Below are 23,612 nucleotides of genomic sequence, written 5' to 3'. Positions count from 1 at the left end.
CGATAATCCACACTGAAGACTGCAACCCTTGGAGATCTTCCTGGTTGCAAGAGCGACCTCCTGGTGACCTTAGTTATGCACAATCTAATGAAGCTCAATTGCAAAATTTTAAGTTCAAGATGAGATAGAATAGTGGCTGTGTGCCTCAATATTAATAAATTGGCTAGAAGTGCAAGAAAGAAGTCAGATACAGTTGTGAATTATTAAAAATTATTAGAAACTTTCTACATTAAAAAAACTGCCTAAATCCCTTTTGTCTTACATTTTTATTGGGACCTTATTTACATATCATACAATTCAATAGAGACTTTCTGTATTTTTCTTGACAGTATTTTGATCATCACTAAAGCATTTCTCAATAAATATTTAAATAAATTAATTAATTTCTCAAGTCATCATGATGCTTTTGGACATCTGTACTCTTCCTCAATTTTGTGGAGTAGTGGGGGGGAAAATGTTTTAGGAACAATTTTTTTTATGCCACTAGAAATCTTTGTCCCAGTATTTTTTTAAAGGATTATTCCATTCCCATTCATTTGGGATTCAGTCCTTTTATCAATATTCTCAACGTTGAGAAATAAAATTTTGATTGGTGGAATAATTGATGAATTTGGACATTCATATATCACATGTACCAGTGACATTTACCTAGTGAAGTACACCAGATATAGATTCCAATTTTGAGAAGAGAGCTATTTTTCTGTACATATTTCTCTCTTTAGAAGATTGTTTTGCTTTTAGAGCATGCTATTCTGAAGCCGTGGGAGAACCACTGAGGAATGATGTGAAACCGTGAGAGTAAAGGCGATGGTGCTAGCGGAGGGAATGCTAGCGAGTAACCCCTCGGACTAAGCCTGCACAGATGTTTGCCGTCGTTGGCTGCTATTTCTGGGGTCACATTATTAGCAGGAAACAGAAGTGTCATTTTCTCTTGACCCTCAATTTTAGCAGAAAATGTACACTGACAAAGTATGGAGGGAAACAGAATTAAAACATACCAGTAGTAACAATGTAATCAACACATTCAACTAAAGATATCTTTCTATTTTAAAATCCCCTTAAGCCTTTATTTAAATATTACAATAAAATTGCGCTGTTGAATAATTTTTTGGTTTACACAAAACACAAATGGTAATATGTGTTGCATAGACATTTCTCAGGACTCACCAGAAAACACCACTTATACAAAATTATACTCTAGGGAAAGTAAAATTTCTTACCTACCAGTTAAATTTTTAAAGAAAGATGTGAATTCTATTTCTGCTTCCTGGGTTGAAGCAAATGGAAATTTATTATTAACTATAATGATTATTTTAAAATACATAGCACATGCTTCTTAATACTCTATTTTTGTTACACGAATTTGTTTTTAAGCTAAGAATATTTTCTTACAAGGTAGTTAATTTTTAAAAACTTGAGAACATCAAATATCTTTGAAATGATAATAGTTAAAATAATACTTTTTGTTATCTAATTAAAAGAACATTTAGTACATCAAAATCCTTTGCATATTTCTTTCCTTGAGTGTATCTGAAGGTAATATGAACACCCATGAACTAAAGATAGTTGCTTTTAAGTATATGCACTTTCAGAGAGCCAATATAGGAAAGACACCCCTGAGGAAAATTGGTTGCAGTATTGTATGTTTTATTGCAAAGAAGAAAAATTCTATGTATTCCAAAACATTATTAAAATATTATTATTGTAATATCTTATGAATCTAAACATATAGGACACTTAGACTAGTATTTGAATATTGATAAACTCTTATTATTTGTTACATTAACAATTAAAATGTACTTATATTCATGCTACCTGGAATGCCAACTAAGTGCCAGCATTGTCATTTCAGGTTAATGCACCGTGCAGAGTGGAGGGCGTGTGGTAAGGCTAGCAGAGTTTGAGGTGAATAATATCCTTCAGTGATTAACTCCTCAAAAAGATTCTGGGCACCTGATAGACAAAATTGAAATTGTGTCTATACATTTATTTTAATCAAAATAGTTGTCATAATCCTTCCCAGCTCTCTTTCCTATATAAAAACATATTTAGTAATCAAGAGATTAAAGAGTATAGTAGAAAGTACATGGTTTTGAAGGCAGATGTATTTTGATTTGAACCCTAAACCAAGATCTTATCTTTGGGTACGTTTGTATTTATGTGTCTCTCCTCATTTTAAAAATAGAGACAACATAATTTTAAAATTAAATAAGAAAATGTTTTTCCTTTTACATGGTACACATCAGGTACATTATAGTATTACTTATGTTCTTCTTTTAAATATTATAATTAAGTTACATTTAGATACATGCTGCTAAAGGAAAAGTTCTTTAATACATTATCACAGTCATTGAAATGAATAAAGACTTCTGAAATAAACCAGGTTGGGTCTCTTAAAAATAAACAGAGAGGACCACAGGGCCGGCCCCACCAGGAGACCCAATGTCTCTCACTGACCCATAGTGCTAAGAGAGACAACACTGGAGGCACAGCGCAATCTGACCCCACCACACCAGGGCAAAATGCTAAGGGCATGCCACAGAGCAACACAGGGAGCAAAGCAATGACGTCCCTGGGGAATGCTAAAAGTAGACTTTGGGGCCAGGGCTTGGAACCCCATCAAAATGGACTAGAAAACACTCCTAAAGGTCAACAAACACACCTAACACTATTTTGGAAATTTTTTTGTCGTTGGATTTTTTGTTGTTTGGTTTTGCTCTGTCTTGTTTTTGTACTTATTATTGTCTCTACATGTCTATATTGATAAAATAGGCAGTATAAATAATCCAAAGGAGAAAACAACAGGCCAGATGGTTCTGGGGTGAGGACACAGGAGAGTGGAAGGCAGGCGAAAGGAAAGTGGGTGTTAACAAATCCAGGGATAAGAGAACAACAAGTGACCCAAAACTGATGGCGAGGAGGGTTTAGGATGCCTGGTAGGGCTTGATCAAGGGCAACGTAACTGAGAGGAATCACTAAAACCTGAATGAAGGCTGAATATGATAGTTGGACAAGAGGAAAGTAAAAGGAATTAGAGGAAAGAACTAGGAGACAAAGGGCATTTATAGAGGTCTAAATACAGGCATGTACATATGTAAATATATTTATATATGACAATGGGGAAATAGATCTATGTGCATATATGTATATATATAGGCTTAGTATTAAGGTAACAGATGGACATTGGGCCTCTACTCAAGTAATCCCTGAATGCAAGAACACTTTGTTCTAATAACTCAGCATTCCATGATGCTCATCTTCCCGACACAATCGCTGAAGACAAAATGGGTGCATAGCAAATGTGGTGAAGAAAGTTGATGGTGCCTGGCTATCAAAAGATATATTATCTGGGGTCTTAAAGACTTGAAGATAAACAAGCAGCCATCTAGCTGAGAAACAACAAAGACCACATGGAAGAAGCATACCAGCCTGTGTGACCATGAGGTGTCCATGGGAATCAGGTTTCAGGCATCAACAACCCAGAACTAAAAAACGTATCAATGTGAATGAGGGGGAGTGCAGAGTGGGGACCCAATGCCCATCTGTAGACAATTGGACATCCCCTTACAGAAGGGTCACAAGGAAGAGATGAGCCAGTCAGAGTTTGGCATAGCACCGACGAAACATACAACTTTTTTCTAGTTATTTAATGCTTCCTTCCCTCAACCCCCACTATCATGACCCCAACGCTACCTTACAAATCTGACTAGACCAGAGCATCTACATGGGTACAGATAAGAGATGGAAATACAGGGAATCCAGGACAGATAAACCACTCAGGACCAGTAATGAGAGTAGTGATACCAGGAGGGTAAGGGGAAGGTGGGAGGAAAGAGGGAGACCCAATCATAATGATTTACATATAAACCCTCCTAGGAGGACCGACCATAGAATAGCGGGTGAAGGGAGACATCGGTCAGTGTAAGACATGAAAAAATAATAATCTATTAATTATGGAGGGTTCATGAGGGAGGAAGGGTGGCGGAGGGAAGGGGGAAAATGAGGAGCTGATACCAAGGGCTCAAGTACAAAGAAAATGTTTTGAAAATGATGATGGCAACAAATGTAAAAATGAGCTAGACACATTGCTGAAAAAAAAGCAATTCTGGGGAATTCAATGATTATCATTTTAATGGGGAAAATGAATTGGTTTGGGGGATTTAGCTATTTATCTTCAAACTTTTGGAGTGCTTTGAAAGATGTGAAGAGTCAGATTTTTGCTATGGCGCATGGAAATGAGTTCTCAAAGAAGGATAGGATCTAAGAGATCACATTTGGAGAACTGAAGGATTTGTAATGATCACAGCCAGGCCACTTCCTACTGAAAGCTAGCTGGATGGATAACCGTGGAATACAATTTAAACATTACCAACACAAATAAATCTTCATAAAACATCAAAAAAAGAGCTAGACACAATGGGTGTATGTATGGATTGTGACAAGAGTTGCATGAGCCCCCAATAAAATGATTTAAAAGAAATAAAATAAATTCAGATACTGATTAAAAAAACAATTAAAAGTGGACACTACAAAACTTAAACATTCTCATTTTGCAAAAAAATTACATAAATGACATAACAATTGTAAATAGTGACAATAAACATTTATAGAGCATCACATTTTTAGATGCATTATTTTATTACATCCTAACAACAATCTCATGAGGTAAGTAGTAGTATTAAAGTCTCCATTTAAGAGGGTAAGTAACCTTTCCAAGGTCACAAATTAGTAATTGGCAAGGTTGGTACTTGAACTCAGGTCTGTACAATTCCAAGTTTGCACTTGAATGAAGCCTGTTGTGAGGATGGCACAGGACCGGGTAGTGCTTCATTCTGTTTTAGGAATGCCAACTCCCATCAGAGCTAACATGAGGGCACCTAACAACAGCAATCTTCCCTTTATAAGTAGAACAAACATTTCCAGAGTGAAGGCTCGAGTCCACTGCCTCGGGCATTTCTATTCAATGACTGATACTGTGGACCCCATACTAGAGTTGTGTGCCTAGCCCCTCTTCTGTTGGAATGATTCCCTTCCCCTGGATTGTCTCCCCAAAGCCAAGTTGGTTATATAACCCTGTCTCCCAGGGAACAGTTCTTGGGGCTAAGGACACCTTTCTCAAACTGGGTCAGCTTGATTCTCTGCCCTGGGAATTTAGAATTAAGAGAGAGAAAGAGCATGTCTCTCTATGTAACTGAACCTGAAACATGCAAGTTTTCTTTAATCTGTGGACCAGTCCTGTGTTGTTCCATGTGGGCTAGAAGCCAAGGAAGCCCGTCTTCCTGGAGAAATGAAGCAGATGTTCAGAAAAGACCACAAGAGAGAAAATACTTCCTGTTTTCTGACAGCAGCTGCATTCCTGTCAGTGTGTTCTGTAGGTATCCTGGGAGTCTTCTAAGGAATTCTTTTAGGGGGCACAGTTAATTCATCTGAGGAACTCTGGTGGTGGAGTGATTATGAGATGGGCTGCTAACTGCAAGGTTAACAGTTCAAAACTATCAGCTTCTCTTTGGGAGAAAGATGTGACTTTCTACTCCTATAAAGCATTAAAGTCTCAGTAAACCACAGGGACAGTTCTACCCTGTCTTATAGGGTCACTATGAGTCAGGATAGAAGGACATTTCTTGTGACATGCTTACTTGCCTTGACTTCACGAGACTCAGGAAGTCCAATCCATTTTAACACGTTCAATTTGTGTTCAATACTCCAGCGAGGTCTTGTGCAGCAGATCGGCCCAGTGCAATAGCTTATTTGATTTCTTGACTGCTGCTTCCATGACTGTTGATTGTAAATCCAAGTAAAATGAAATCCTTTACAATTTTAATAATTTTGCTGTTTGTCATGATGTTGGGTATTGGTCTAATTGTGAGGATTTTTGTTTCCTTTACATGGAGTTGCCTGTGTAGTCTTTGATTTTCACCAGCAAGTGCTTCAAGTCCTCCTCTCTTTCTGCAAACGTGTGTCATCTCCACATCACACATTGTTAATATGCCTTCTGAATCCTGATGCCATGTTCTTCTTGTTAAAATTTAGCTTCTCAGATTATTTGTTCAGCATGCAGGTTGCATAAGTATGCTGAAAGGATACAACCGTGATATACACCTTTCCTGATTTTAAACCATGCAGTACCCCTTTGTTCTGTGGGAACCCCTTCTTGGTTTATGGACAGGTTCCACATAGTACAATTAAGTGTTCTGGAATTCCCGTTGTTCTTGAGGTTATCCATATCCTGTTATGACCCATACAGTCAAATGCCTTTGCATAGCCAATGAAACATATGTCAATACCATGTGGATATTCTCCGCTTTTAGCCACACACACAGAAAAGGCTGGGGAGAATAACTGGGAGATCATTTATCTAGCCCATGGTTTCCTTCTTGAAAAGGACCTCATTTCACTAAAAAAGTATATTTGAGTAACTATCGTGTACTCAAACAAGATGGATTAACATAGTGACTACAAGAGGGGGCTCAGACATAATTACGATTCAGGTTTAGGCATTGTTTCATTTTGGTTTACATAAGAATTGCTATGAATTGGAACCAACTCAATAAAACATAACAGCAACATTAATGGGCGTTAGAAGTAGTTTCATATTTCTAGGTTTTCCCTATTTCATATTTCAAGACTTATCCTTGGAGAAAGCATTGAGAGCCATGAGTACATGAGTTCACTCCCAACATTTTACATCGGTGAAAAGATGAGATGTGTGTTCTGCTCTTCAGTCTAGCTTCCCTCTATAAGAGTGAGTACACATTCAGGAATTGGGTGCTGTCGTGTGCTAAAACTTGAGATCTTAGGGAAACCTTGATGAGTGTGGCAGCTGCAAAACTTGGCCCTTCTGTAGTTTCAAGAATTGTTTGCTTTTAAAAGTCTGACTGGACTTAAATTTGCTGCTAGTACAAATAGTTTATTTTAAGAAAAGCTCCACTGTAAAATAAAATTCCTTTCCATTGCTCTGGAGAAAAAAAACAAAACCAAAATTAATGCCGAGGCTTATCTCAAGAAGGATTCTAATGGAATCAAAACCAAACTCACTGCCACGGAGTCAATTCCAGCGCACAGCGACCCTGAGGCTAGAACTGCCTCTTTGAGTGTTCAAGACTAACTTTGATTTTACGGTGAAGAGGAAACCCTGGCTTTATCCCGTGGAGTGGCTGGTAATTTTGGCTTGCAGTTAGCAGCCCAATGTGTAACCACTGTGCCACCAGGCTTCCTTTATTTTTTTATTTATATTGTTATTATTTTTTCAAATACTTTTATTGAGGTTCTTACATCTCTTGTCACAATCCATACATTCACCTAGTGTGTCAAGCACATTTGCACATATGCTGCCATCTTCATTTTCAAAGCATTCTCTTCCCACTTGAGCCCCAGATATCAGCTCCCCATTTCTCCTTCCTCCTCCCTCCCTGCCCGCCCTCCCTCACAAACCCTTGATAACTTGTAGACAATTATTTCCATATCTTACATCATCCTCTGTTGCCCCTCACCCACTTGTCTGTTATTCGCTACTCTGGGAGGGGTTCTAGGTTGATCCTTGTGATCAATGACTCCTTTCTCCCCCAAACACCCCTAATCCTTCTGGTATCTCTACTCTAATTGTTGGCCTTGAGGGGTTTATCTATCCTGGATTTCCTGTGTTTCAGGCTCTTATCTGTAGCAGTGTGTATGCTCTGGTCTAATCAGATTTGTGAGGTAGAATTGAGGTCATGATAGTGGGGGGAAGGAAGCACCAAAGAACTAGAGGAAAGTTGGGTGTTTCATTGGTCTCTTCCCTGTGGCCCCTCTGTGAGGGAATGCCCAATTGTCTACAGATGGGATTGGGTCTCCACTCCATGCTCCACCCCCTCCCCCAAGTTCACATTGGGTATGATTTAGTTCTGGGTCTTAGATGCCTGATCCCATCAACACCTCATGAACACACAGGCTGGTGTGCTTCTTCCATGTGGACTTTGTTGCTTCTCAGCTAGATGGCTGCTTGTTTATCTTCAAACCTTTAAGACTCCAGATGCTCTATCTTTTGATAGCTGGGCACCATCAGCTTTCTTCACCACATTTGCTTATGCACCCACTTTGTCTTCAGCGATCTTGTCGGGAAGGTGAGCATCACAGAGTGCAGGGTTCCTCTATTTAATGGAGTAGTTCTATTTTATAACCTGGGCATAACTTTGAGAAACTTATGTCTCCACTGCTATTTTCCTGAAGCCCCCATTCTCTCCCCCCTGCCCACCATCTCTCTTTATATATGTGTGTGTATTTTTTTCTTGAGTATGGTAAAAATATCATCGCGGGACTTTACAAAACAAGATATGGCACACACACCCACACACACAGAGTGAAATATTGGTGTAGTGGGTTACACATTGAGCTGCTAACCAAAAGGTCAGTGGTTCAAAACCATCTGCCAATCCACCGAGAAAGGTGAAGTTTTCTACTCCCTTAAAGAGTTAGTCTTGGAAACCCATGGGGGGGCAGTTCTACTCTTGCCTGTGTGGTTGCTATAAGTTGGAATCCACTCTAAAGCAGTGAGTGATAAAGAAATTCTGATGAATACCATGACATTGATGAATTGTGAGAACATTATGCTGAACAAAGTAAGTCGATAACAAAAGAACTCTCTGTTCTCACTTATAGAAAATAGTCAAATATACAGAGACAATCAATAAGATTATTAATTGTTATCAGAGGTAGAAGTGAAGGTGTAAAGGAATGGATTTTTTGTGGGGTAGTATTGAGCCCTACTATAAATATAGTCACAGGTTTGTTACCCCCCCACCCCCATTTATTGAGGTTGATGATCTTCTTTGCCTTGCTCATTCTTTGAAGTTATCCTAAACTCCCTTGAAAAACTCATAATTTTTCTAAAAATGGCTGTTTTATGTGGGGTAGCATTCCTGTAAATTTGTGGCAAAGATTCAATGATCTGGGAAGTTGTCCACTGGAGTTTTTATTAAAGGCTTACTATTAACTCTCACCTCAAAATTGTACCCCCACTCCCCAGCCCCCATGGCATAAAAAGTATCCTTTTTTTTCCCTTAGGGAAGGGTAAGGGGATTAGCTCAAATGTATACCTGAGAGAACTTGTTTGCAGCAATCCACTAATTGGAGACATGTTTCAGCACATCAAACCAAAGCAAAACCCATGAGTATATGGACTGGGGCCTAATAGCAATACTTGTTGACTTAATTTTTTTTCAATGTAATTACTTATTTTATTCCCCACTACAGACATAGTGGTGTCCTTCTTGAGTCGGCCGCTCATGGTAGCAACAGTCCAGAGATAAAAAGACACATTATATTAGGTGAATCCTCTGCACAAGATTTCTTTTTTAAAAAAACATTTTATTAGGGGCTCATACAACTCTTATCACAATCCATACATATACATACATCAATTGTATAAAGCACATCTGTACATTCTTTGCCCTAATCATTTTCTTTTTTTTTCTCTTCTTTTCTTTTTTTACATTTTATTAGGGGCTCATACAACTCTTATCACAATCCATACATATACATACATCAATTGTATAAAGCACTTATTGAAAAGCAAGGGTGATATGGGTTGTTACAAGAGTTGTAAAATCTCCCAATAAAATGATTTTTTTTTTTTAAGAAACACATTCTAAAGATCAGAATGCGAGTTATATTTAGGGCAAATTAAGAATTATGTGGATCATTCTTTTTTTAAATTAATAAATCTTTTTATTGGGGCTCATACAGCTCTTATCACAATCCATACATACATCAATTGAGCAAAGCACCCTTATGCATTCGTTGCATTCGTCATTCTCATGATTCACCTTCCACTTGGGTTCCTGGAATCAGCTCGGTTTCCCTTTTTTTCCCTCCTCCCCCTCCTTCCCCGCTCTCCCCTTCCCCCTGGTCCCTTGGTAGTTTATAAATAATTATTATATCTTATCTTGCACTCCCCGGCTTGACTTAATCTTGTATTGCGTGGACCTTAATGAAATCGTCTTCAGTTCCTCAAATGGGAAGTAAAACATGAGGCGCCCCCCCAATAAGTGGTTTATTAATACATTAAAACAAATCTTCAAAACCCCCACGAGGGTCTGGAAAACTCTCAGTATATTAAAGACCACTCCATGAAGTCAGTGGTCTACTCATAGACCTTCTCTAAGGCTCTGAGAGTGTAAACCTTCATTGGAGCAGGTCACCTTTACTCCCTTGAGTGGCAGCTGGTGACTTTGCTGTTAGCAGTCTAATACTTACCCGGCAACACCACCCGACAGTTACAGGAGTGCAAGAAATGAACATGTATATGATCATTTAAGCTGAAAGAATTTCGTTTTAGGAAATGAAGGAGAAATGTCAAATAAAATCTGACTGCCAACAAGGGGCTCAGCCCAGAGCTGACTAGCTTAGTCTTAGAAGGACCTAAGCTTTATGTCCCTTTGACAATAACATGGGATGTGAGCTTGAAGAGGGAACTTGGCTCCCTTTGGTTGGGTTAGTGATTTTGTAACCCCAGGAAGATATGGAAACAATGAACTGATAAGCATCCATAGATTAATATCCTAATGTCAAATTTTAGAACAAGTTCACTAACTAGACTTGTAAGAAAATCTGATCCACAGATTCTCTTTGTATTTCAAAATGTTTGAAATGCTTAACAGGATCTGAGCTTCTAAATGGAAAGATAGGGTTTATTAGATTTATAAAATTACTCGAGGGAAATATTTTGTTTATGTTTTTATACCTCTGTCAGGGGATTTAAATGTTTGCTTTCTGAGAAGCAATTTAGAATGCCCAAGAGAATCTGATTAATTAAATGTATCAATAGCTAAATATTTATAAGAGTTTGAATTCTCAAACATAAGAGATGATTGAGCATTAATCAAAGAGAAGCTACAAATGACTGCTCTTATTCGATGTATCATTATTAATAAAAATAGATTTCCCAAGCTATATTCTAATAAACTGAATCAGAACAGTGCTTGCTAAACCTTGGTCCTTTCAGCTTGTCATTTATAATGTGTTTTTCTGTGCACAAAAGCCCCCTCTTCAATAAGTGCCCAGAAAACTGTGTTGTCTGGGTCAAATCCTGCCTCCACAAGTCGTCCCTCACTGATGAACTTTCTCTCTCTCACTGTAAGCCAGACATAGCAGTTGTACCTATCTCATGAAGCTGTTCAGAGATTTAAATGAGGTAATAAGCAAAGCACTTTCAACATTATTTGATATATTCTAGGTGCTCCCTGGAGTCACTGGGTGGTGCATGGCCAAGTGTCTGCTCAAGATTTGTCAATTTTATTCTATCAAGAAAAGCCTGAGAAGAAAGGCTTTCAAAATATTAGTTATTGAAAACCTCATAAAGCATAGCTCTATTCTCACATGTGACGTTGCTATGAGTTGGAATTTACTTGACACCAACTGCTTGATTTTTTTATTTTATGTGCCCACCCAATGAATATTCCTATATTGTTGTTAGGTGCTATCGAATCGACTCCGACCCATAACCACCCTCTGCACAATAGAACCAAACACGGTGCTGTGCCATCCTCACCTTTTTCCTGTGCCTGCGCCCACTGATGCAGCCCCTGGATCAATCAATCTGCTTGAGGATCTTCCTCTTTTTCCACTGCCCTTCCACTCTACCAAACATGATGTCCTTCTCCAGGAGCTGGTCTCTCCAAAAAATGTAAGACGAAGTTTTGCCATCTTTGCCTTTAAGGAACACTTATCCCAACACAGATTGGTCTGTCCTTTTGGCAGTCCATGATACTTTTAATATTCTTCTCCAGGACCACAATTAAAATGCTTTGAATTTTCCACCGTCTTCCTTATTTAATGTGCAACGTTCACATGCGGTGTTAGGCTGGGTTGACTAGAGAAACAAACCCAGTGACACTCATATATGTATAAGAACTTTATATAAAGAATTAATTATTTATTGAGAAAATATCTAAGCCTAGTCCAACTCAATAAGTCCATAAGTCTGAAACTAGTCCAAAAGTTCCTCTTCAGACTTACACAATGATGCAGAATGCAGGAAGATCAAGGGTGGTGAGTGTAAAGTCTTGTGAATCCAATGGCAGTGGTAATATCTCCAGAGCTCTGGTAGCAACCGGGATCCTCAAGCAGGAAGGTGAAGGCAGGGGGAGAGAAGGGGAGGTTCCCGGACCCTCCTTTTAAGAAGGCTACACCCACAAGGAGTCACCATCAGGCTGTGACCTGATTGACAGGCTAGACTCCACCCCTACACTTTTATATATCTTCAAGTTGACATGAAATTATGTAACTATTATACATGCATATAATGCAATGGAGAATACCATGGCTTGGGTCAGGTACACTCTAGTGGTCAAAGTAGAAACCTTGTTCTTCAATACGTTACTGAGGTCTTGTGCAGCAGATATACCTAATGCAATACATCTTTTGATCTCTTGACTGAAGCTTCCATGAGCATTGACGGTGGATCTAAGAAAGACAAAATCCTTGACAACTTCGACATTTGCTCCATTTATCATGATGTCACCTAGTGGCTCAGTTGTGAGATTTTAGTCTTCTTTACATTGAGCTGTGATCCATACCGAAGGCTACAACCCTCAGTCTTCATCAACAAGTGCCTCAAGTCCTCCTCACTATCAGCAAGCAAGGTGTGTTTTCAGCATGTCTCAAGTTGTAAATAAGTCTTCCTCCAATCCTGATTCCACATTCTTTTTCATATAACCCAGTTCATCTGATGATTTGCTCAGCATACAGAATGACCAAGTATGATAAGAGGACACAACCCTGATGCGCACCTTTCCTAATTTTAAACCATGCAGTGTGCCCTTGTTCTGTTCGTACAGCTGCCTCTTGATCCATGTACAAGTTCCTTATGAGCACAATGAAGTGTTCTAGAATTCCCATTCTTCTCAAGGTTATTTATAGTTTATTATGGTCCATACAGTCCAATGCCTTTGCATAATTAATGAAGCACAAGTAAACATCTTTCTGGAATTCTCTGCTTTCAGCCCAAATTCATATGATACCCTTTCTTGATGTCCTCTTCTAAATCCACCCTGAGCTTCTGGCAGTTCTCTGTCAGTGCTGTGCTGTAATTGTTGTTGGATGGTCTTCAGCAAAATTTTACTTGCACGTGATGTCAATGATATTATTCTATAGGTTGAGCATTCTGTTGGGTCGCCTTTCTTTGGAATGGTCACAGACACGGACCTCTTCCAGTCAGTTGGCCAAGGAGCTGTCTTCCACATTTCCTGGCACAGATATTCATGAGTGCTTCTAATGTTTCTTCAGCTTGCTGAAACCCATCGATGAGTATTCCACAAGCTCCTGGAGCCTTGCTTTGGGCTAATGCATTCAGTGCCGTTTGAACGTCTTCCTTCAGCACCTTGGGTTTTGCTCGTGTGCTGCCTCCTGAAATGGTGGAATGTCGACGAGTTCTTTTTGGTACAGGGACTCTGAATTCTTTTGATGCCTCCTGCATCATCCAACATTTTGCCCATAGACTCTTTCAATATTGCAACTTGAGGATTTAATTTTTTCTTGAGTTCTTTTAGTTTTAGATATGCTGTTTGTTCTTCTCTTTTGGTTTTTTACTTGTAGGTCTTTGCACCTTTCATTATAATTTTGATTTTGTCTTTTTGAGCTGCCTTTTGAAATTTTCTTTTCAGCTTTTTTGCTTCATCCTTTCTTTCATTTGTTTTAGCTACTCTGCTATTAAGAGCGATTTTCAGTTTCTTCTGACATCCACTTTGATCTTTCTTTTCTGCTTTGTAATGACCTTTTGCTTTCTTCACGAATGATGTTCTTGATGTCCTCCCACAGTTCATCAGGTCTTCTGTCATGAGATTCAGTGTGTCAATCTGTTCTTGAGATGGTCTCGAAATTAAGGGGGGATAGACTCAAGGTTGTATTTTTGACTCTTGTACAATTTAAAAAATTTCTTCAGCTTTATCCTGAACTTAGGTGCCCTGGTGGTATAGTGGTTAAGCATTAGGCTGCAATCTGCGTGTTTGGCAGTTGAAACCACCAGCAACTCTGTGGGAGAAAAACTAGGCTTTCCACTCCTGTACATTGTTACAGTCTCAGAAACACACAGGGTATCACTATGAGTCAATAGTGACTCAATAACAGTGAGTATACTGCACTTATGTCTGAACAATTGATGTTCCACAGTCAACTGGTTGTATTCTCTCACCATATTTATTCAATCTGTATGCTGAGAAAATCATCAGAGAAGCCGGATTGTACAAAAGAAAAATTCAGCATCAGGATTGGAGGAAGCCTTATTAACAACCTTGCTTGCTGAAAGTGAGCCACTTGCTGATGAAAATTGAGGACTGAAGCCTAAAGTATGAATAATAACTCTATGTAAAACAAAACAAAACAAACCTCACAACTCGACCAATAGGTAATATCATGATTAAATGGAGAGAAGACTAAAGTTGTGAAAGATTTTGTCTTGCTTCCACAATCAATGCTTATGGAAGCATCAATCGGGATGGCAAAAGAAGCATTGTACTGGTAAATCTGCTGCCCAAGATCTCAGAAAAGTATTGTAAAACAAGGATGTTACTTTAAGGACTAAGGTGCACTCAACCCAAGCCATGATATTCTCCATGTCCACATAGGCATGTAAAAGTTGGATATTGAATAAGAAAGACTGAAGAAGAATTGATTAATTTGAATTGTGGTGCTTACAAAGAATATTGAAAATAATATGGACTGCCAAAAAGACAAGCAGATCTGTCTTGGAAGAAGTAAGGCCAGAGTTCTCTTGGAAGAAGTAAGGCCAGAGGCAAGGATGGCAAAACTTGGTCTCTAGTACGTTGCATACATTGTCAGAAGAGACTAGTCACTGGAGGACACCATGCTTGGTAAAGTAGAGGGACAGCAAAAGAGAGGAATTCTCAATTAGATGGATTGGGACAGTGGCTGCAGCAATGAACTCAAGCATAAGAACAATTGTGACGATGGTGTAGGACCAGGTAATACTTCATTCCGTTGCACATAGGGTGACTATTGGTTGGAAATGACTCAATGGTACATAGCAACAACAAAATGGAAGTTTAAGGAATTCTAGAGGTACTGTGGTGTAACTGTTGGGCTGTTAATCACAGGTTGGCAGTTCAAACCCACCTGCCACTCTGAGGGAGAAAGAAGAGGCTGTCTGTTCCGGAAAATATTTATAGTCTCAAAAACCCTATATAGGTGACCCAGTAATACATTTTTTTGGTCTAATACCTTAAAGAAATAAGAGACAGAACACAAACAGACATATGCTCTCCCATGTTCATTGCAGCACAATTCATAATGGCAAAAAGCTCGAAACAGCCCATATGCCCATCATCAGAAGAATGGATAAGAAAATTCTGGTGCATACACACAATGGAACACTACACATCTTTAAAAAAACAGAGAAGAAACTATGAAACACCTCATGACATGGAGAGACCTAGAAACTACTCTGCTGAGTGAAGTCAGTGAATCATGAAAGGATAAATATTGTATGATCCCACAATGATAAGGATAAGCACCAAGAAGAAGGCAGTCTGCTGCTCCCAGGTCATGCACTCCACTAATAAGATCTGCCAAGTAACTCCCAAGAGAGCCAGCCCAGTGGCCAGGAAGCATGCATCCCCGCCCTCTCGATGTACATCTGAAAAACCTCACTTCCGCTGGGGTCAGCCTTTTACCGCGGGGGGAGATGGAGATGACAATTTAGTTGCTGCCATACAAAATTGTGCTAAAACAACTTTAAAATGGGTCAAATAGGAGATAAAATGATGAAGTGTCAAATTTTAACCTAAGTATATCTGCCATAATCCACATTCCAAGGCACTCTGCTTGATAGCAAAGCTGTTCACACCCCTGGTCTAAGTGGAGTAGGGATTCTCTGAAGGCTTTATCCATGGGCAGTGTATTTTCACTTCACGTTTAAAATTTTAAACTAATACAACTCAACAGACACTTCTGGGACAGTGATAAATGAAACTTATTAGAAATTCAAGTCAAGATGGGAGGAGGGAAGCCTTTATGTCTTGGAGAAGGCATGTACATTTCTATTGGGAGGAAAATATATATAAATCAGGGATATATGAATGGATCTTGGGTTTGCATTTAATTCTAGCTCTAATCCAAGAGCAATTAGTTATTTTGGCATGTCCCTGCTTGATATTGACCTTCATGAAGAGATCAGCGAAGATATGGATTCAATAGCAAAGTGTGGTAAAGAAACTAGATGGTGCCCAGCTATCAGAAAGGATAGCATCTGGGGTCTTAAAGGCTTGTCTTCAAACAAGCAGCCATCTAAGTGAGATGGCAACTAAGTCCACATGGAAGAAACACACCAACACCTGTGATCCAAGGATTATAAGTACCGTAATCCAAATATGAAGGAGGGAATGCGATCAGATTTTAAATTGTGAACATCTAGTTTGCTAAAGGCTATGGATTACAGTGGAAGCCCAAAATCCATGTGTAGGATTTACAGGTAGATTAAGTCTCTGATAAATTCCCTCTGACTATAGATAACATGCCTTGTTATCAGGCAGAGAGCCCTGTAGAGACAATTACTGTAGATATAGTTGTTTGATCCCCCTTTTGACTCACTTAAAAGTTGCATCAGTTTAAAATTTAAAAAGTGAAGGGGAAATGCACATGGACAAAGTCTTTGGTTATTCCCTACTCCACGCAGACCAGGGATGTGAATACCTTTGCTACCATGCAGAGGGCTCTGGAACGTGGACTATGGCAGATGTAGGTAGGTTAAAATTTAACACTATTATTTCATATCTCCTTTAGTTTTTAATATTTTATATTTCATTTCAATTGAGCTTTTTCTTTATTTTATTTTGCTACTCTTGTTAACTTTCTTTTTGTATGTTTTTTGGTATATGAAATTCAGGATAGGTGAATCTATAGAGGCAGTAACTGGCTTGTTTCTTGGAGGTATATCAAGGGAGGTTGGGGAGAAATGGAGCTAATAGCAAGCAATGCAAGAAAGAAAAAAAATGTTCTAAAATTGACTGTGGTAATAAATAATTGTGCAGCTCTTCTTGACATTATTGAATCGTATGATATGTAGATTATGTCATAATATAACTATTTTAATAAACAATTAAAATATCCTATATAGGGTTGGAATTGACTCAAAGGCAATTTTTTTCCTTAGTGATAAAGTTACTATAAGTAAGCCTGCATAAAGTACGAATTAGGAGAGGACCTGATGCAAGGGGCTTAAGTGGAGAGCAAATGCCTTGAGAATGATTGGGGCAGGGAATGTATGGATGTGCTTTATACAATTGATGTATGTATATGTATGGATTGTGGTAAGAGTTGTATGAGTCCCTAATAAAATGAAAAAGAAGAAAAGAGAAAAAAAAAAGTACGAATTAGGGAGCGGGGAGGGAGGGGAAAAAAAAGAGGACCTGATGCAAAGGGTTTAAGTGGAGAGCAAATACTTAGAAAATTATGAGGGCAAAGAATGTACAGATGTGCTTTACACAATTGATGTATGTATGCATTGCGATAAGAGTTGTATGAGTCCCTAATAAAATGTTTTTTAGAAAAAGAAAGTATGAATTAAAAATGGTCTTTATCTGTAAGAATAAAAATTGCTGTGATGTTCAGTAAATGTCAGCAATATAAGAAAGCATGTGATTGCTTCTGTCAATTGTGTAGAAAAGACAAGTATGAAAATTATGTTTGTGTCAAAGACAATTCTGTTGCAATTTAACGAGACACTTGAGAAAACTATATTCATGTCTCTTTCTCCTCCTATGGAAGAATGATAGACGGAGTACATGAGGGGGACTACATCCTGCATTTTAGCCTCATCAGGAAATCTTTTTATGCTACTGAAAAGTGGAGCTATCGCGTACTCCATAGTAACTTGTGCACTGGTCAACACTGTATGAGGACTCCGGGTGACATCTTACGAGGGTCTGAGCAAAGGAAGTGTGTAATTAGCCTAAGTTGGTGGTTAAAAAACTAAGGGAAGGTAGGACTCACCCACCCTGTCGATACACTTTTGATTCTTCTTTTAAATTATTAGTCTTTTATTAAATTACAAAAGCATAGAATGAATTAGGTGATGCCTCAGCCATTTCAAATCTCCCACCACTTTTTAAAACTATTTCTCAAAAGGACCCGTTTGCTTTTGCTCTTCATTAGGGATTATAGGAAAAAGGTTTCAGGACTTCCCTTGTTAGTGCTTCTAGAATTGTCAGTCCACATTACCAAGAAATCTTTCCTTCTTTCTTCTATGAAACTCGTTTAAAATTAATGAGTAACTAAATCATACTCCAGAGTGGGAGGTAAAGAGAATGGAATACGAGGCTGCACCAAAGGTGACTGGAGTTTCAGTTTATTATTTGACAATTGAACTTTCAGAAGTGGTACAGCAACTTCTGGAGGTGAGTCATGGACGGTGAGGAGATGTGATTAGTTCCAGGTCTATCCCATTGTTTAGGGGGAGAGAGAGAGAGAGAGAGAGAGAGAGAGAGAGAGAGAGAGAGAGAGAGAGAGAGAGAGAGAGAGACAGAGTCAAAATGGAACTGAGCCAGAGAGTGCTTCTGTAGAATATGGCAGAACCTGGGCTTGCTTCTGAACCCTTTGAAAAATTTGGAGACAGTCATCTATGAATATGTGGTATTTGTTGTTTTTAAAAATCTCACTGTAAAAAGAGAATGGATTTTTAAAAAATGTATAAAGCTATGTGAAAGACAAACCAAGCAAACACACCCTCCCTGCCATCGAGTCGAAGCGGATTCATCGTGAGTGGCACTGTCAAACAAGGTGGAATGCCTCTGTGGGTTTCCAAAGTTGTCACTCTTTAAGGGAGTAGCTTAAAAACAAGTTTAAATTATAACATAGGTTTCAAAATAGGATGTCCTATTAAAGTTAGGCTGCTGAGTTAGGTTCTGGGACAGATGGGACTGCTTGAGAAAGAGCTGGCAAGATCTCATGGCATTATATATTGACACCATTAAAATAAAGAAATTAGGAAATACTCTGACCTGTTTCTGCATGGAAGCTACTCAAGAAAAGCATGGCGAACTATGACTAGAGTCAGAGAATCTAAGATTAAATAATTTATGGCAACTGGTTGAGAACCTAAAACAAGGCTGGGGGCTTGCAGACTTGCAGGACATTAGCTAAAGCAGAATTTAGAGGTGGCGTAGGGATGAAAGTAGGAAGCTACATACCAACCCAAAACGCACTGCCCTTAAGCTGATACTCTAGAACAACCTTGGGTGTCTCTGGGACTGTAACTTTTTACCAGAGTAAAAAGCCTCATCTTCCCCTCCCGCAGAATGGCTGCTGGTTTCAAACTGTTGACCTTGTGATTAGCAGTCCAGCAGTAACCACAATGCACTGGTGCTCCAAGAAACTAGATCTATACCCCGAAGACTTGAAAGCAGGAAGTCAAACAGATAGGCTTATACCAATATTGACTACAGCATTTTTATAATGGCCAAAGGATAGAAATAAGCCAAGTGTCCATCAATAGATGAGTGGATAAACAAAATATGGTATACACATACAAAGGAATATTAATCAGCTCTAAATATATGTCATAATATGAACAAACCTTGAAAAACGTATGCTATATGACCTAAGCCAATCACCAAAGGACAAATATTGTATGATTCCACTTACAGGAGATATCTAGAATTAGATAAAGGAACCCTGGTGACTTAGTGGTTAAGCATTGGAATGTGATACGCAAAGTTAGCAGCTTGAAACCACCAGCGCCCTTCCAAGGGAGAAGGACGGGCCTTTCCATTCCCATAAAGTTACAGTCTCAGAGACCCTCGGGGGCAGTTCCACCCTGTCCTATTGGGTCACCATGAGTCAGCATTGACTCGATGGCAGTGAGTGAGAATTGCATGAGACAGAGTATATTTGTGGTTGCTAGTGTCTGGAGAGAGACAAGTCCTGGGGGTGTAGTGGTTACTCATTGGGCAGCGATTGGCACTAGCTGTTCAGCTAGAGAAAGATTGGGCTTTCTACGTCCATGAAGAGGTATAGTCTCTGAAACTCATAGGGGCGGTTCTGACTCACAGGGGCAGTTCTCCGGTGTCCTATAGGGTCACTGTGAGTAAGCATGGACTTGGTGGCAGTGAGCGAGGAAGGAGTAGGAGAGAGCGAGAAGGGGGCTTGTTGCCTGAGGAATACTGACTTTGTGTTTGGGGTGATAAAACTATTGGAAACCAATAGCGGTGATGGTTCCACAACATGGTGAATATAATTGACGTCATTCAATTATACACTTAAAAATGGCCAAAATGGCATTTTAGTATATATATTTTAATATATTTTAACACACATATGATAGGCAACAGTCAAGTATCATTATTAAGGCTCCAACTTAAGATACAAATTTAGGTGTCTGTCCTAGTCCATGCAGCAAGAAACAACTGGAGAAAATCAGTGCAGGTCCAGACGAACCAGCACAGAGGAACCTGTCACTGGAAGAAGAGTGCCCTGCCCCACTTTCCCTTGAATTGCTTCTGACTCATAGTACTCCACAAGGTTTTCAAGGCTGTAATCTTGGGGGCAGACTGCTACACCTTTCTCCAAAGTAAGTGACTGGTGAATTTGAACTGTCGCCCTTTCAGTTACCAGCCAAGCAGGGAATCACTGTATCACCAGGGCTCCTAAGGATAGTAGTACCCCCGAAGCCCACTGCCATTCAGTGGATCCCGATGCACAGTGACCCATTAGGTAGCCTCAGGGATAAGCAGTAGAGGACAGCAGGGACAGCAACCTGAGCAAATAGAGTTACTGCTGAAGTCTAATTAGTGTCTTGTATTTCTGGTCTTCTTAATATCAGTTATTTGTTCAGCACGTATCTGCCACGCGCTGGCCATTATGCTAGGTCTGAAAGATACAGTAGGGAGTGTCGCTAACCTAGCTCTCACTCTAATTGAACTTACAGTTTGATCACTTTGTCCAAGATTTAATGGATGGAATGGCATGAGTACTGACAGAGCAGACGCTAGCTGCTATCCATGACAAATGCATACGACTAAATATTATCTCTCAATTGATCAATTATTTGGTAGTTGTGAGTCACCTCAGCACAGAGCACGAAACACTGCCTGGTCCTGCACCTTCCTCACCAAAATAGTTATGTTTGAGCTCATGTGTTAATCCTTTTCCTTAACGATCTTCCTCTTTTTCCACTGCCCTTCTACTTCAGCATGCCGTCTCTCCTGACAACCAGAAAGTACGTGAGACCAAGTTTTGTTGTCCTCGCTTCTATGCAAAACAGATTTGTTTGGTCTCTTGGCACTCCATGGTATTTTCAATATTCTTCTGACTTGATTAATTTTATTATAAGTAAATATTTTTTTCTATTTATACTTTAATAGTGGTATTTTATTTTCTGGAACATTAGAAGAAAAACAGGGCCTTGCTTTTCCAATCCTGAAGTAGTTGTGTATACTGAATAGGTATTGTAGGAAATAATTTTTTAAAATTACCATCCTTTTTTGTTACAGAATATTGATTTTAAGCAGATAACGTATCCTCCTCCATGTGGATGCTTGCTTCACCTAGCCAGTTATGGAAATCACCAAACATTTATATTATTGCCTGTTTAGAAATGAGTATGATACAGTTGTGGCCATTGAGACTTGAGGCCAGCTCATGAATATAAGGCTTCTGAGGCAAGTGTTTTTCTGAAAAAGAGACCCAGAAAGAAAAGTTATAATTGTTTATTTGTAACAACCATTTTGCAAACGCGAGGGAGCTAGCCTGAGGATAAAGTCAACATGTTGGGCATGGCAGAGCAGAAATCTGGGAAGTACCTGGTTCCTTGATGAGGCGATGAGTCAAGGACACAGCAGTCTTGGAGCTGTCTGTCTGTGGACCTCCTGCTATGCGTGGAAATAAATGTCCAGTGCTTTAGGCAATTGAGTCAAGCTTTCAGTTACTGGCGGTTGAAAACATCACTACAAATCACTTGGTGGCAGTTGGATGGTAAGTACCTGGTTTTAAGAAGACAATAAAAGGTCTCCTTTACCACAGGTCACAGTAATGAAGAGGATTTCATTGCTTTCAAGGGAAGACTTCGAGAGGTCTCCATAACTTTTAAGAGTTCAGGTAAGAATTCTGGGTGTATGCAGTATACAGGGACTTTAAACATAATGGAGGGCTTGGACAGACCTATTCTTGATCGGCAGATGACTGTTCGAAAGCCACTGCAGTGGTTGCTTCTTAGTGAAGGACACTGGGCGAAGGAGGGAAGGTCGCTAACACTTACTGAGTGCTTGTCAGGCATTGGAGACTTTTTGGTACATTATCTTGATTGATGTTCAAAATAACCTGATAAAATAGGCACAGGATTATTACTATTTCCATTCCTTTCTCCCCTCCCCCCTCCAATGGCATTTTGAGAGAATTTAAAGAATTTTCCCAAAGCCAAAGCTAAGAAGTCAGGAACTGAGGTGTGATTCCAAGCCCTATGCCGTGCTATGCAAGGTCTGGAGGTTGCCTTGTTAGTTATGCAAACAGCCAAGATGGTTACACAATACCAGAGAGAGGCCTGGTTCTGACACTAATTCAGGGTAAACCACAGATGTCTTTGATGTTTTCATTGTGCGTGAGATCAGAGTCCATGATCCGACAGCTGGTGGCAGCCCTCATCAAATATGCAGAATATTAAGGCAGTTTCATCCCAGCACCTAATTACATCTGGCACAGAGGAAATTTATTTTGCAAAGGAGATGTGAATGCATACATGCAAAATAGGACCAAATGTAATTTCCTCATTCTATTTTCTCAGCGCTGTCCAATTATAGAGACCTTTTTGGGGGCATCATGTTTATCAAATGATCTTCCTCTCAACCTATGTTATCACAATTTTGTTTCAGATATTGTTGAAACTGTTCACCTGCTTTAAGGTCTGCTACTTTAATTTCTTGTCTGTCTTTTTCTTAAGCTGTAAAATACAGCCAGCATTTAATTTCTAAAGCCAATCTGAGTATGACATCCTTTTAGGGTCCAAGTTCCGAGCCCTCATAAGCAGTGTGGGAGGACCATCCGCAGTTGAATGTCTTTCTCTCATTGGAAATTGTTTCATATGTGTGTTAATAGAGAAAGGCCTCTATAATGCTAATATTGAAGCAAAGAACTAATAATTAGCTCCTTTGACTATCAGTTCTCATAGCTGCTCCACATGTTTGGCCAAAGGCCATGTCATCAATGTGTGATTGACATGGGTTATATTACTCAGATGCCCCGCTTACGGTTTACCTCAGCTATAGAAAGCTGCCTGACGATGTCATGCCCACTTAAGGACAGCTGGTTTCCAGAATGAGTAAGACAAATGTATAAAGGTTCAGACAGTTCCTCCTCATAGGGAGTTCTTGCTCTAGAGCTCTCCCAATGTTCAATCTTTCTTCCTCCCCTTCCTTTCACAATATTGATCCGGTCCAATCAACCTCTTCTGTTCCATCTCAAGGTCTGCCTCTAGAGCCCCAATTAGTGATATCGTATGAAGCACCTCACTTATAAAAAGTAGTCCCACCTTGATTCTTCTGGGGGAGCACAATCACTTGAATGTTCAGTGCTCTTATTGATTTAAAACCCAATGATGATTTTCAGTATGAAATTGTCACCTTGAAACATTTCAG

The 23,612-nt window shown here is 39.3% G+C and overlaps 1 long non-coding RNA gene across 1 annotated transcript in view; it reads left to right on the top strand.

The window, feature by feature from the left end:
* Positions 1 to 22,081, top strand: part of LOC142440803 (uncharacterized) — a 44,620-nt gene extending 22,539 nt beyond the window's left edge. Inside the window, exon 3 of the long non-coding RNA XR_012782889.1 lies at positions 22,006 to 22,081. This is a non-coding gene — a long non-coding RNA (uncharacterized LOC142440803). The remainder of the gene's footprint in view (positions 1 to 22,005) is intronic.
* Positions 22,082 to 23,612: the final 1,531 nt, after the last annotated feature.

The sequence above is a fragment of the Tenrec ecaudatus genome, chromosome 2, assembly GCF_050624435.1.
Source record: "Tenrec ecaudatus isolate mTenEca1 chromosome 2, mTenEca1.hap1, whole genome shotgun sequence".
Classification (NCBI taxonomy): Eukaryota; Metazoa; Chordata; class Mammalia; order Afrosoricida; family Tenrecidae; genus Tenrec; species Tenrec ecaudatus.
The sequence above is the reverse complement of the archived record's forward strand: the minus strand, read 5'-3'. Positions and strand labels throughout refer to the sequence as shown.